This window comes from Uranotaenia lowii, chromosome 2, assembly GCF_029784155.1.
Source record: "Uranotaenia lowii strain MFRU-FL chromosome 2, ASM2978415v1, whole genome shotgun sequence".
Taxonomy (NCBI): Eukaryota; Metazoa; Arthropoda; class Insecta; order Diptera; family Culicidae; genus Uranotaenia; species Uranotaenia lowii.
The window spans coordinates 355,454,476-355,466,281 of NC_073692.1; the positions used below are offsets into that span (position 1 = coordinate 355,454,476).

An 11,806-nucleotide genomic window follows, 5' to 3' on the forward strand; every position below is an offset into this window, starting at 1 on the left:
CACTGATATGCTAAAATGTGACCTAAAAAAGTTATAAGCAACGATCACGTTTTTCGCATTTTGGACCACTGTGCAGTGGGGTGATAGGAAGGGGGGAGGGGGGCTACCTTACAATTTTTCATATAACTCGAAAACTAATCAAGATATTGGAACCAAATTTGGCACGGGAAGGTATTTGGATACGAAAAATATTTCAATGATTATCTGAAACCCCTCCCCCTTTTTTGTAGAAAGGGGGAGGGGGCCTCTTTCATATTTTTTTACATAACTCAAAAACTAATAAAGCAAATGGAACCAAATTTGGCATAGGAGGGTATTTGGATATGAAAAATATTTCTATGATTATTTGAGACCCATCCCTCTTTCCAGTAGGGAGAAATAATCAAGGGAGGGGTCTCTTTTATAATTTTTTACACAACTCAAAAACTAATTAAGCCAATGGAACCAAATTTGGCATGGGCGGGTATTTGGGAACGTGACATGTTCTAATGATTGTTTGAGAACCCTTCTTTCTTCCAGTGGGGAGAAAGGAAAGAGGGAGGGGAGTTTCATACAATTTTTACATCATAACTAAAAAACTACAATAGCAAATGGAACCAAATTTGGCATGGAACCATATTTGGGTACGAGATGTGCTTCTATGAATATTTGGTATCCCTCACTCCTTCAAAGAAGTGGATGAAAAGGGGGAGGAAAGGTCTCCCTTACAATTTTCAGTATAACTGGAGAGTTGATCGAGCAAATTTAACCATATTTGGCATATGAGGGTATTTGGATTCGAGAAATGTTTCTGTCATAAATTGAAGCCCCACCTTTTTTTTCAGCGGAAAGATATTAAAAGGGAAGGAGGAGCTTCCATGTAATTTTTTTTTGCATAACTCGAGAATTTATCGAGCAAATGAAACCAAATTTGGCATCAAAAAGTTTTTGAGTACGAAAAATACTTTTTCTATGTGAAACAATTCCTTTCTTGCAATAAGATGATAGAATTGGGAATATAGGAAGGGAAGAGGAGGCTTACATTTAACTCTTTTTTTACAAAATCCGAGAAATGGACAAAACTTAACATGAAAAATCATTTTGGTATGATTCTATGATTATCTGACACACCATCCTCCTTTCAGTGAGAGTAGGTACATAGGAGGAGGGAGGTGAGCCCAATACAATTTTGTTAGCATAAGTTCTCAATTTATGCTAACGAAGCCAACAAATGGAAACAAATATGGCATGGAAAGGTACTTGGTTACGAGATATCTTTCTACGATTGTTATAGATCCTTACGCTTTACAGTGTAGAGAGGGGAAGAAAGGAGGAGGGTCCATATAAATTTTTGTTGTAAAGCTTAAAAACTTATCAACCTTATAACCTCTTATATTTGATATAAGAGGATTTTTGGGAACGAAAAAATTAGGTATGATAATAAAAAATCACGACCTGCATTCAGCAGGGGATGAAGGTAAGGACAGGGGAGGGGCTCTCTTATCAGTTTTTCAGCATAAATCCAGAACATATCAAGAAAAAACAACCATATTTTATAAGTTAGATGGTTTGCGATTAATTTGAGACCGTCTAGACAGCTTCAAATTATCAGGTCTTTAACACAAATTTATAGAGCGAGATTTTAAATATTCGTTTAAGTTATCTTTGTGTTGAAATTCGAAACTCTAGCTGCAGCTCTCATTTTATAGCGATTGCTTATAAATTATGTTATAATTTGATTTAAAGTAATGCCAATAAAACAATAAAAATTTGAATAATTTCTGAAAATATCATTTGATTTTGAAAGGTGTAGCAAAGCACACCGGGTCAGCTAGTATAGTTTTATTATTAAATTTATAACATTTGAGTTATGCTTGTAAGTGTAGAAAACTTGTGGAACGCGGAAAAAGCGAAAACATAGCAATAAGTTAAAAACTTCGTTTTTTTACTAACGAACGAAATAAGCGTTAATGAGATAAATCTATATCGAGACTCTAAACTACTCTTAAATTTGAAAATAATTTCAAAAATATTATTGAAATTCCTTGCAAAATTTCAAACATGACAGTTTTCCCGGAGAGGTGCCGAAATTCCCGGTTTTTCCCGGTTTCCCGGTGTCGTGATGAAATTCCAAAGTTTTTCCCGGTATTCCCGGTTTTCCCGGTTCGCTAGCAACCCTGTGAACCGAACTCAACCGAACTAGAAAGATACAGGTGTTCGAAAACAGCTATTTTTTCTTAATTTTTCCGATCTAACTCGTTTCAGTCTGAATATTTTTATTAAGGGTGTTCCACAAAACTGTTTGATTTTAAGTGACTCAAAGCTCTTTCAAACATATCTTGCTTGAATAAGCTCGACCTGAAAAGATATCGGTAAAATACTGAAAATTTTGCTAAAAAAATATTTTTGACGTCTTCAACAAAATTGCTACATTTTCTACAATCTAAAAACTTTTCAAATACACAAGTGCTCTAAAATGAAAAATACAAAAAATAATTTTTCTATCTGGTGAATTAATCATTTTTATCAAAAGCTCATTGTAAAGTGCTTTATGTGTAGGTAAAATGTCTTGAAGACACTATGAGTCTAAAACGCTCCGTTTTGGCGTAAACAATTTTGATCACCTTTTTACATCGTTTTCCCCTGTGTGCGGCCTCTTGAAAATTAGGACTAATCCTTAAAAATCATGACACCTCTGGTTTGGAGAGCAGCGTCTTTTCTCCGAGAAGTCCGAGAAGATTTTGACAATATCTGAGTATTTTGGCCAGCTTAAATGTGTCTATATCTCCTTATTGAATTTATCGGTAAGCTCGAATACATCCAAGAGAATCTGTAAAAAACGATCATCAAAGTCTAAAGCGAATCTTGTCGGCATTATTTAACTCGATCTACAGTAAAAGATAGATGAAAATTGAAGTTTTTGGTGGTTTTGTAGCTTTTCCAAAATTACTTTTGGATATTTTTTTAAATTATCCAACATTATTTGAAAAATTTGACAAGAACGCTATGTCAACTATTCGGTGAGCAGAATATTAGGCTTAATCGGTTTTGGGAGCTTTTCGGCCGGTCGAAAATTCGGTACATCTATATTTTTTTAACATTAATGAAAGGGTTAACGTTAAAAAAATGCATAGTGTTGTTTTAAAACAACTCTTATCAAAATACCAATCTCGGAAACGCGTGAATATTTTTGAGTGATATATTCACAAAAAATAATCTAGAGATTAAAAGAAATTAGCCAATGGTATTTTTATTACGATATTTCAATGTATGTGTGAGATATCAAAAAAAGTATTTTTTTTCTTTTGAAAAAAGGTTGTCAAAATGACAGATAATTTAAATTTTTTCTCTTTTGTAACTTATTCTATAAATTTTTGTAATAAAATGGAAAAAAAAATTCATCATGGGTGCACGGAATTTTGGCATAGTTGACGAATGCGTAAATGTCATAAAATGAATATTTTGAATAATATTTTCAATCAATTAAAACACATTATCAATCTTATTAGTAGATCATGTTAAATGGTTGTGGGTATTGACCATGGGTGCACGGTTTCACTTCAATTTTGTCGTAGTAGATATGTTCTAGCACCCATCGTTCGGAAGTTTTTCAACATACTGCTTATAAATTATACCTGATATTGTAGATTTTTAAGCATATTTTTTCAATAAGTAGAGCAATTTACCATTTGTGTTTACATTATTTTTCACTATGGGCGCGCGGATTCACCGTATTTTTATCAAATATCCGATATTTGATCCGATGTTTTTACAAATTTTTAAAAAGCATTTTTTCAAATCTTAACTAAACCAAACTCGAAACCATGTCTCCACATAAATTCTAAATCAACTATTATGATTTCAAGTTCCGTTTTTTTTTTCATTTCTGGAAAAAAAATATTTCAATCATTTCTTGAAACAATAGTTATTTATTTATTATTAAAAAAACAGGTCTTGAAAACAGGTTTGCAACCACATTTTTATCTGATAAGATGGTAATTCAATCAACGTCCAAGAAATTGGAGAATGGTTGCCATGGACCGAGTGAATTTTAGGAATTATGTGCATCAATTCACACGTTGATTTGTTTTTTCCTAAAAAGTTTTTTAATTGACCAATATTGCATTTCAAATACCTGTCACATGTATCTGATTTGTAAGCAAAGAGATTTAGGACTGAACGAGAAGCCGTGGTCATAATCATTAACCAAAAAGTATACAAACAAAACTTTCCTTCGGCTTTTTAACAAGGTTTGGAAGAAATTGGCAAAGTCGTACACAGACAACCAGAAGTCGTATTTCATTTAATAGATTATATCGTATAGAATGTTATTTACACTCATTTTCGTATATCTGCACCTACAATGTGCGGCCCATGCATATTCTTTATCGTATTCAAATGCATTGCATGATTTTATTAGGACAAGAAGAGAGACTCATATTTATGTACATACTAGCTGAATTACCCGGCCTTGCTCGGGTTTGCATAAAATATAAATCAAAATGAGTCGTTTGACTTTAGGAAATTTTGGTAGCTTTGTATTCAATATGTTTTATACATTTTTTATGAGAAAATTTTACCCATGTTGTGCCATGTATGTAAGCTTTGAAAGTTTTGTTAGTGTTTTTGAAGTTTTGAATGACAATATTTATTGTGTTTCCCTTTTTCATAATTTTGAAACACTTATAGTTATGAGGTTCGTATTCAAAGAAATTAAAAATAGATTCCCATGAATGCTTTTTTTATTTCATCACGAAAAACATTTTATACCTACCCTTTCTTGAAGGAAGTTTGAAAAGCTTTGGCGGTCTATATTTTATATCTTCAAATGATTAAAGTATATTTTTATCATTCCCACCCCCATCTAATGAAATCTCTTTTGGAGATGATCTCCGATGCTATATGCCAAATGCTCTCCCGTATACTATATTCAAGTTTTATTTGCCCAGCAAATTCTTAGGCTTCCGAAACTTGCCGCAGCTGGTGGCCACCAAGCCTTCCAAGCCAACGGCCATGAGTTCGAATCCCAGTCACGGCATACACAGTAAACTTTTGTGGTTTAGTAGTTTAAGCATTTGTGAGATGCTAGCCATCATATACTTGAACGATGTACGCTTAGAATTAAGTAAAGGGAATCTCTTCGAGGAAACATTAAGTTTCATTGAGATCCTGTATGTGCTTGTATTTGGTTTTTTAACTTGTTAAGACTCATTTTTCATGTTTTCAAATTTATGTGTACTTTTCGTTGTTTTTTACACACCGTTTTATCATTAGTTTTTCTTAAATGTTCCAAGTTCCACTAATAGTTTTTGAAGTGATCTAAAAGAAATTATCTCGGGACCCAAATCGCCTATTTTATGATGTTATAACAAAAGATTTTTTTTCAATTTTTCCATTCTTGGAAAAAAAATCTCATTAATTATTGTGCAGAGTGATAAAGTAAAAATTCTTGGAAATAATTTGATTGAATTAACAGTACTTAACGGTTTAAGTTTTCGCAAAATTGGATGGTAAAATTGAACACATTGATGATCAACATTTATACAAAAGTCATAGATTGCCCAATAAAATTGAATTGTATAAAACTTAAAACCTCATACTTAATTTCAAATAAAATTTCTTGCGTTGGATTTGGTTTTTCCAGATAAAGCACGTTAAATTTTTGAGCCCTCCATTTAGATTTCTCGACGGCTTTCAAAGCGTTGAAATCACAGCTCTCAACTTATAACTCTGAGTTTAATTATTTTATCTTTCTCTATGAGGAATTCTCAAAATACGAAAATGGTTGGTTCTAAAAAGCTTGATTTCAAGAAAATAGCTTCATTTGTTTTCAGCACTCAATCCAAATTCATAATAAAGATAAATCATTGCATCCATACTTCACACACTGTATATTCTTATAGACTCCAAAGCCCTGCAGCAGTAGTAGGGAGTATGTACCTTGAAAACCACTACAATTGAAGTCAATACATACTTTACAGGTTAGTTGTATTTTTCAATCCGAAATTTTAGCTCATTATTGCATCCAAAATTCTCGCATCTACCGGTACCACGTGCTTTCAGCAGTAGGAGGTACAAAAAACACCCGCCAAAATTCCCCCTTTCAAATCTTTAACGCTCAGCAAGCTTTGATTTGCTTTCCAGTACACGTGAACTCTGGATAGTCGTTTCTTACGCCCGGCCTATGGTGATGGTTTAAACAACCCGCCAAAAGAAACGAAAACCGGCTGCCAAATGGGTGCCATGACTTTTGATTTGTGAGAATAAAAACGAAAGTTGTATGGGAGGGTCCCTTTTCTTAGGTGGGAGGGGCTCAAAACTATCACTAAAACCTTACCCTGGTCCACATACATCTCTGTAACAAATTTCAGGCTGATCGGTTAAGCGGTGTCGATTTGTATGAGGTGCATACAAACAAACATATATAGTCCAACCAGGGGCGGTCCTAGAGTTGGCTCTTGGGGGGGGGGTGATTTTCCAAATTTTCAAAAATCGGTCTATAAGAAGGATCGTGAATATCTGGCGAAAAAATGTTTATTTTGAGAAACAGAATTGTGGAGAGGGGGACGACCAGGGGGGGGGGGGGGGGGGGGTTTACAGTTGCAAATAAAACTTGTATTTTGTAGGTTTATAGGTGTGTAATTTAAATAGTTTGAAATCAGAAAAAAATAGTAAAAACTTTTAACAAATTTTCTCAATACACTTTTTTTATATCTTTTTATAAAACAATTTGTGAATCTTAGATGCTCACTGCGAAAAAGTGTTGATAAAAAGATTATTTTCGTAATTTTTACAATTGGTTAAAAATTATAATTTTAAGTACTCTTTAAAGAATTTTCCGTAGTACTCTTTAAACGTCATTTCACAAATGAAAATTAAACACACATTTTCGTAGAAGAAAACGTAAAAAAAAAATCTTCAAGTTATCCACAATATTTTTACTGGGCATCAATCAGCGTAAGACCCTCACCAAAATTTTAATGATTCTCATTTTGCAACAATTTCAAAACAATTATTCTAAGAAAAGTGTTCGTTAATAATAGCTTTGAATTAAAAACTGAATATTTAATTATTTTCTGAAACATTTTGCTGAATCGTTGTTCGAGAGTTTCGAATTATTATTAATTCTTGTTCCAATTCTTCAATTTATTAAAATAAATTTAATTCTAAATAAGATCAACAAAATCAAATTTTTCTTCATGCTCTCAATATTTCCAAACTTTTTGTATAATGTTTGAATAAAAGAAAGGAATACTGAATGAAGAGTTAATTTCTGAAAGTTAATACTCTTTCAATATTTCAGTGAAAAGTCATAACCAATTGCAATTGAAATAACAAAACTTTCAGATTCAGAATGGATTTTTTAACCTAAATTATTAAGCTGGATTTCTACTCAAAAGTTTAAATATTGTTGTGTAGATGAGCTGAAAACAGTATCGGCGATATAATTGGTGTGAATCCTGAAATCTAGCTGTGTTGGTCAAAAATTAGAAAAAAAATCTTCCGAATATTCAACTTGAACGATTGCCTTGTTTCCGAGAAAATAGTCGGGGATGAAGGAATACTTTTATTTCACCTGGGAAAAATAAAAAAATTGGCAAGTTTTTGTAACCTATGCTGTATAAACTGATTTTGGAAATAAAATTCTGAACTCGTTTTTTTATCAGATTTTATCAATCACCTTTAGTTTTAAAAGTAGTATTTTCAGTATTTTTAGAAAATTGAATAGATATCATTAGAGATGTACCGAATAGTGCTAAAAAATGAAAAACACAATTTTCTGAGCTTTGTATAGGATTCGGAGCATAACTGATATCAAGTTTCAACCAATATTCTAAGTTTCGTATTTTTAATGTAATTTTTTATTTCCATAAAATCCCCATGATTGAAATTTATTTTTATAATTTTAATCATAATTTGGTCTCAGGACAACTTTATCATAACAATTTCTAACTTAATTAACTTTCAAATTAAAGATTGATTTTTTTTGATAAAAACTATGGATCATTATAAAAATAGTTTAATTGTGATAACGGCTCAAAATGTACGACTTCCTTCGAGCCAAAGGGGTACAAGTGCATAAAAGCTAATGAAAGACGTAAAATATTACAGTAAACGAGTCTTCGAAAGAAAAATAAATGATTAAAGCCAATACAATCCAAGCTAATTTTTTCAAAAACATTTCAAAATAAGGAATAACAACAACAAAAATCGAATCTGTCTAGGTGGACATCTGGAGAAGGGAGGTAGGGGTTGTCGAATATCCACATTTGTGCCCGGAGAGGGAGAAAGGGGTAAAAATCTTATTTTTTTTTTGTCCACGTGGTATCTGAACGGCCTCAAAGGCAATTTAACACTTAAAGTCTCAAGTTCTTTTTACTTCTACTAAAAAGGATCGAGATATGTTGATCCATCAAGCATTGAGCCAAACCGATCTACAATAAGGCCGGAACAAATTTCAAATCCTTCTTTTGTCACTCGGAGTTGGAAATCGCGAGGGGGGGGGGACAATAAAAAATAATGCGAAAAACAAATGAATTGGAATAAATTGCACGGAAGCTTGTATGCTACATAATTGCATACTATGTCATTGCACAAAACCTATAAATCAAGTAATTGTTTATCGAATAATTCAATGAAATCAAGAAAACAAAAGGTGAAATAACTCTCATCTTCTTAAATTTGTTTTTTAGTCTTGTAATCTTTCAAATATTGGAGTTTTTTATTGGAATTTACATAAATTACTTTAAACTTTATTTATTTCCCCCTTCGGGTTTTTCGGAAATTCCGGAAACTTATCAGATTAGCGAAACGTTGTTTGATGACAGAGAATCGCACGAAATTAAATTGCATGTTTCGCATGATCCCAAGCTTTTTGGCGATACACCATACTGTTTTGATATTGATGAAAAAAAAATCAAATGCAAATCAAATTTTTAAATTCGGTCCACCCAACCCAAATTTTCCAACTTTAAGCCAAGTTTAAGTCATATGAAGTTAACATATACATTTTGCCAATAACTTACGATGAAGGTTTTGCTCATCGACTTTAGAATGAGATCAGAAGAAAGCAATATGGCATAAGATGACTGTGATATGGCCAAACAATTTAGCTTTTTTTAAAGGGGGTGATCCCAAACTTATGGCCGGAAGCGTATATGGTCAGCGAATTCGAATTCAACGCTGTAATTACCTCAACAAAAGTTATTTGGTAAAATTCGGTTCAGGGAATTGCAAGTTTCAGCTGTTTAAGTTTTGCTGACCGATTTTTTTTTTAAATCTTAAGCTATTAAGTAATTAATAAATTCAACAAATCCCCCACGGAGTGGGAAAATTTGAGAATTCGAATGTACACCTACTAAGAAAAGTTCTAAGTTTTTATATAAAATCCAGCGTTTGCGAGTACTTCGTAACGGTTTTTTGCCGCTTGGGGGGGGTGATCACCCCGATCACCCCCCCCATAGGACCGCGCCTGTCCAACTCATCTTTATATATTAGATGAACTCGATCTTTGTATACGACAATTCGCAAAAAAAATCCGTGAAACGACCGATATACGATGATCAGCCGTGATTGACAGATTTTGTCGTGCTATGCATAAAATATTTAGAAATTAAGATTCACTAATCACTAATCACTAATCGTACTTCCACAGCCAGAACTTATGTCTGAGTCCCAAAGAACAATAAGCGTGTATTATTATTCTTCTTGTCTTTGTTCATGTTTAGGATCATAACATCAACACATCAAAATGATCAAAAACATAAAATGGTTGGGCCTACCATGGAGCAGAGAACGCAGAGAAATCTGGAACACAGGAACAGGAAGAAACGTGGACCACCAGTACCATACGTTTCAAAGGGGATCGTTGGAAGCATGCTAAGAAAAATGCTCCGTGATGAAAATACCATGCTAAATGTAATGTAACTTCACCAATCACTAGAACCATTCTTCATGGGCTGAAAATGATTTATTTGGTACACTGAAATCACAAAACTTGAAACTAAAATTCTTTTTTGAAAATTTGATTTATTTGATGAAAGATTTTTAAAGATTATTAAAAATTTACTTGAATTTTTCTGCGTTGAACTGTTTTGGATTTCAGTGTACAATCATTTCTGGTCTTAGGCCAAGGATAAAGCGCCTTTACTCGCTCTTGAAAATAAAAAAGAAACGGAAACATTAATAGAACATTAAACCTTTCGAGGTCTGTTAAGAGCTCGAAAGGTTCTACAAATATTTTACCCTTTTAAAAGCACTTGATAGTGAGATTACTTCAAAACCTTTCTGCAAACGATGAACTTTCATTTTTTAAAGTAAAAAATATTAAAAATGTAAATCTTTTATGATTCAGAAAAAACATGAAAATGCAAACATTCAAAACCTTGAACTAGTACATAAGTGAGAAAAACATAAAGGCGAAAGATTGGAATAAAGCTCCATCCTTTTCTTCTACCTCAAACTAAAGCACTGTCACAAAAATAAATCCATCTATCCCTACTGTTTCAATTCGATTTTATTCGACATGGACAGTCGAGACTATTTAGACAATCCCAACGCAGGAGCGTACGCAACGCCAAACGCGCCAGTATACCTTCATTCTGTGTGAATCGAATAAGTTTTTAGAAAAAAACACAACCAAAACTTGTCACATTACTAAGAGCGAAGAAATGATGATAAAATTGAAGCTGAGATTATTCTACCCCTGGATTTTTTGAATATACGGTTCTCTGATTCTCAGCCCAGCAATCGCGAATATGTCTCGATGTCTAGTTTGCACACCTTTCCTGCTCCCACAAACACAGGTGTTACATTACGAATAGATATTTTTTATTTTAAATACCGACAATCAAAGTTTGCTTCTCCTTCCCTCCTCCCCTCTTTCCCAAGTACTATTTTCCTCCTGCTTTATCTAGTAACACATGTTGGTAGGAAATTTTAGCATTGTGAAGGAAAATCACACAGTCTACATCTCTCCCTCTACATCATTGAAACTTATTGATTGGTGGTCCTAATGTAGCGGAATAAGACAAACAGACATACTTTTTTATGCAACGCTGGATAAAGAAAGTTACCTTCGTCATGGGGGAGAAAAAAATAGATAGAGGAAAGCACATGTGATTTGAAACGTTCTCACCGGGTTTCTGCTGTTGGTGTCCTTCGCTTGCTTCGATTGGTTTGGCTCGTGTTGGCTTGTACAGACGCGTCCATTGATTCGATTTTTCACCAAAATTAAATTCATTAAGTTTGATTGGAATCTTTTCACTATAACGAGGGCTTCTCACAATGTTTCTTCCAATTTCACTTGCAATTCTTCGGAATGCAGTAACTATTCTTAACTTTCACTTCCACTCTTCATGAGGCGGCTTCATATTCAGGCAATCGAGAATCGAGAAGTTAATGCGGACGGATCGAACCAAAAACTTGACCGTTCAACACGACACACAGAACGAGACTCCATAAAATATTTAGAAATTAAGATTTTTTTTAACATGAAATACGATTTATATTATCATAACAACCAGGACTTAGATCTTAGCAGAAAGTACATTTTTCTATCAAACAAGATTGCTAAAATGAGAGATTATAAGTATTTTAAAAGAAAAATATAAAATGTCGGAAGAAGGTATCTGCTGGTAATAATAGTTCTTCCCAGAGTGTTTACATTGAGCGCGGTGGCGAAACATTTCTACCCGAAATCCAGGCCGATGCTGTATCCAATATCGTACCTGTCGATGAAAACAAAAATTCACAATATTATTACTTCATTAATTCAATAACCACTATTTTCATAAAAAAAATAGTCATGCATTAAAGGATTAAGTGA

At 33.2% G+C, this 11,806-nt stretch overlaps 1 protein-coding gene across 1 annotated transcript in view; it reads left to right on the forward strand.

Annotated features, from left to right (window-relative positions):
* Window positions 1-11,806, forward strand: part of LOC129750160 (uncharacterized) — a 183,309-nt gene that overhangs the window by 169,435 nt on the left and 2,068 nt on the right. The gene's annotated exons all lie outside the window — the stretch shown is intronic.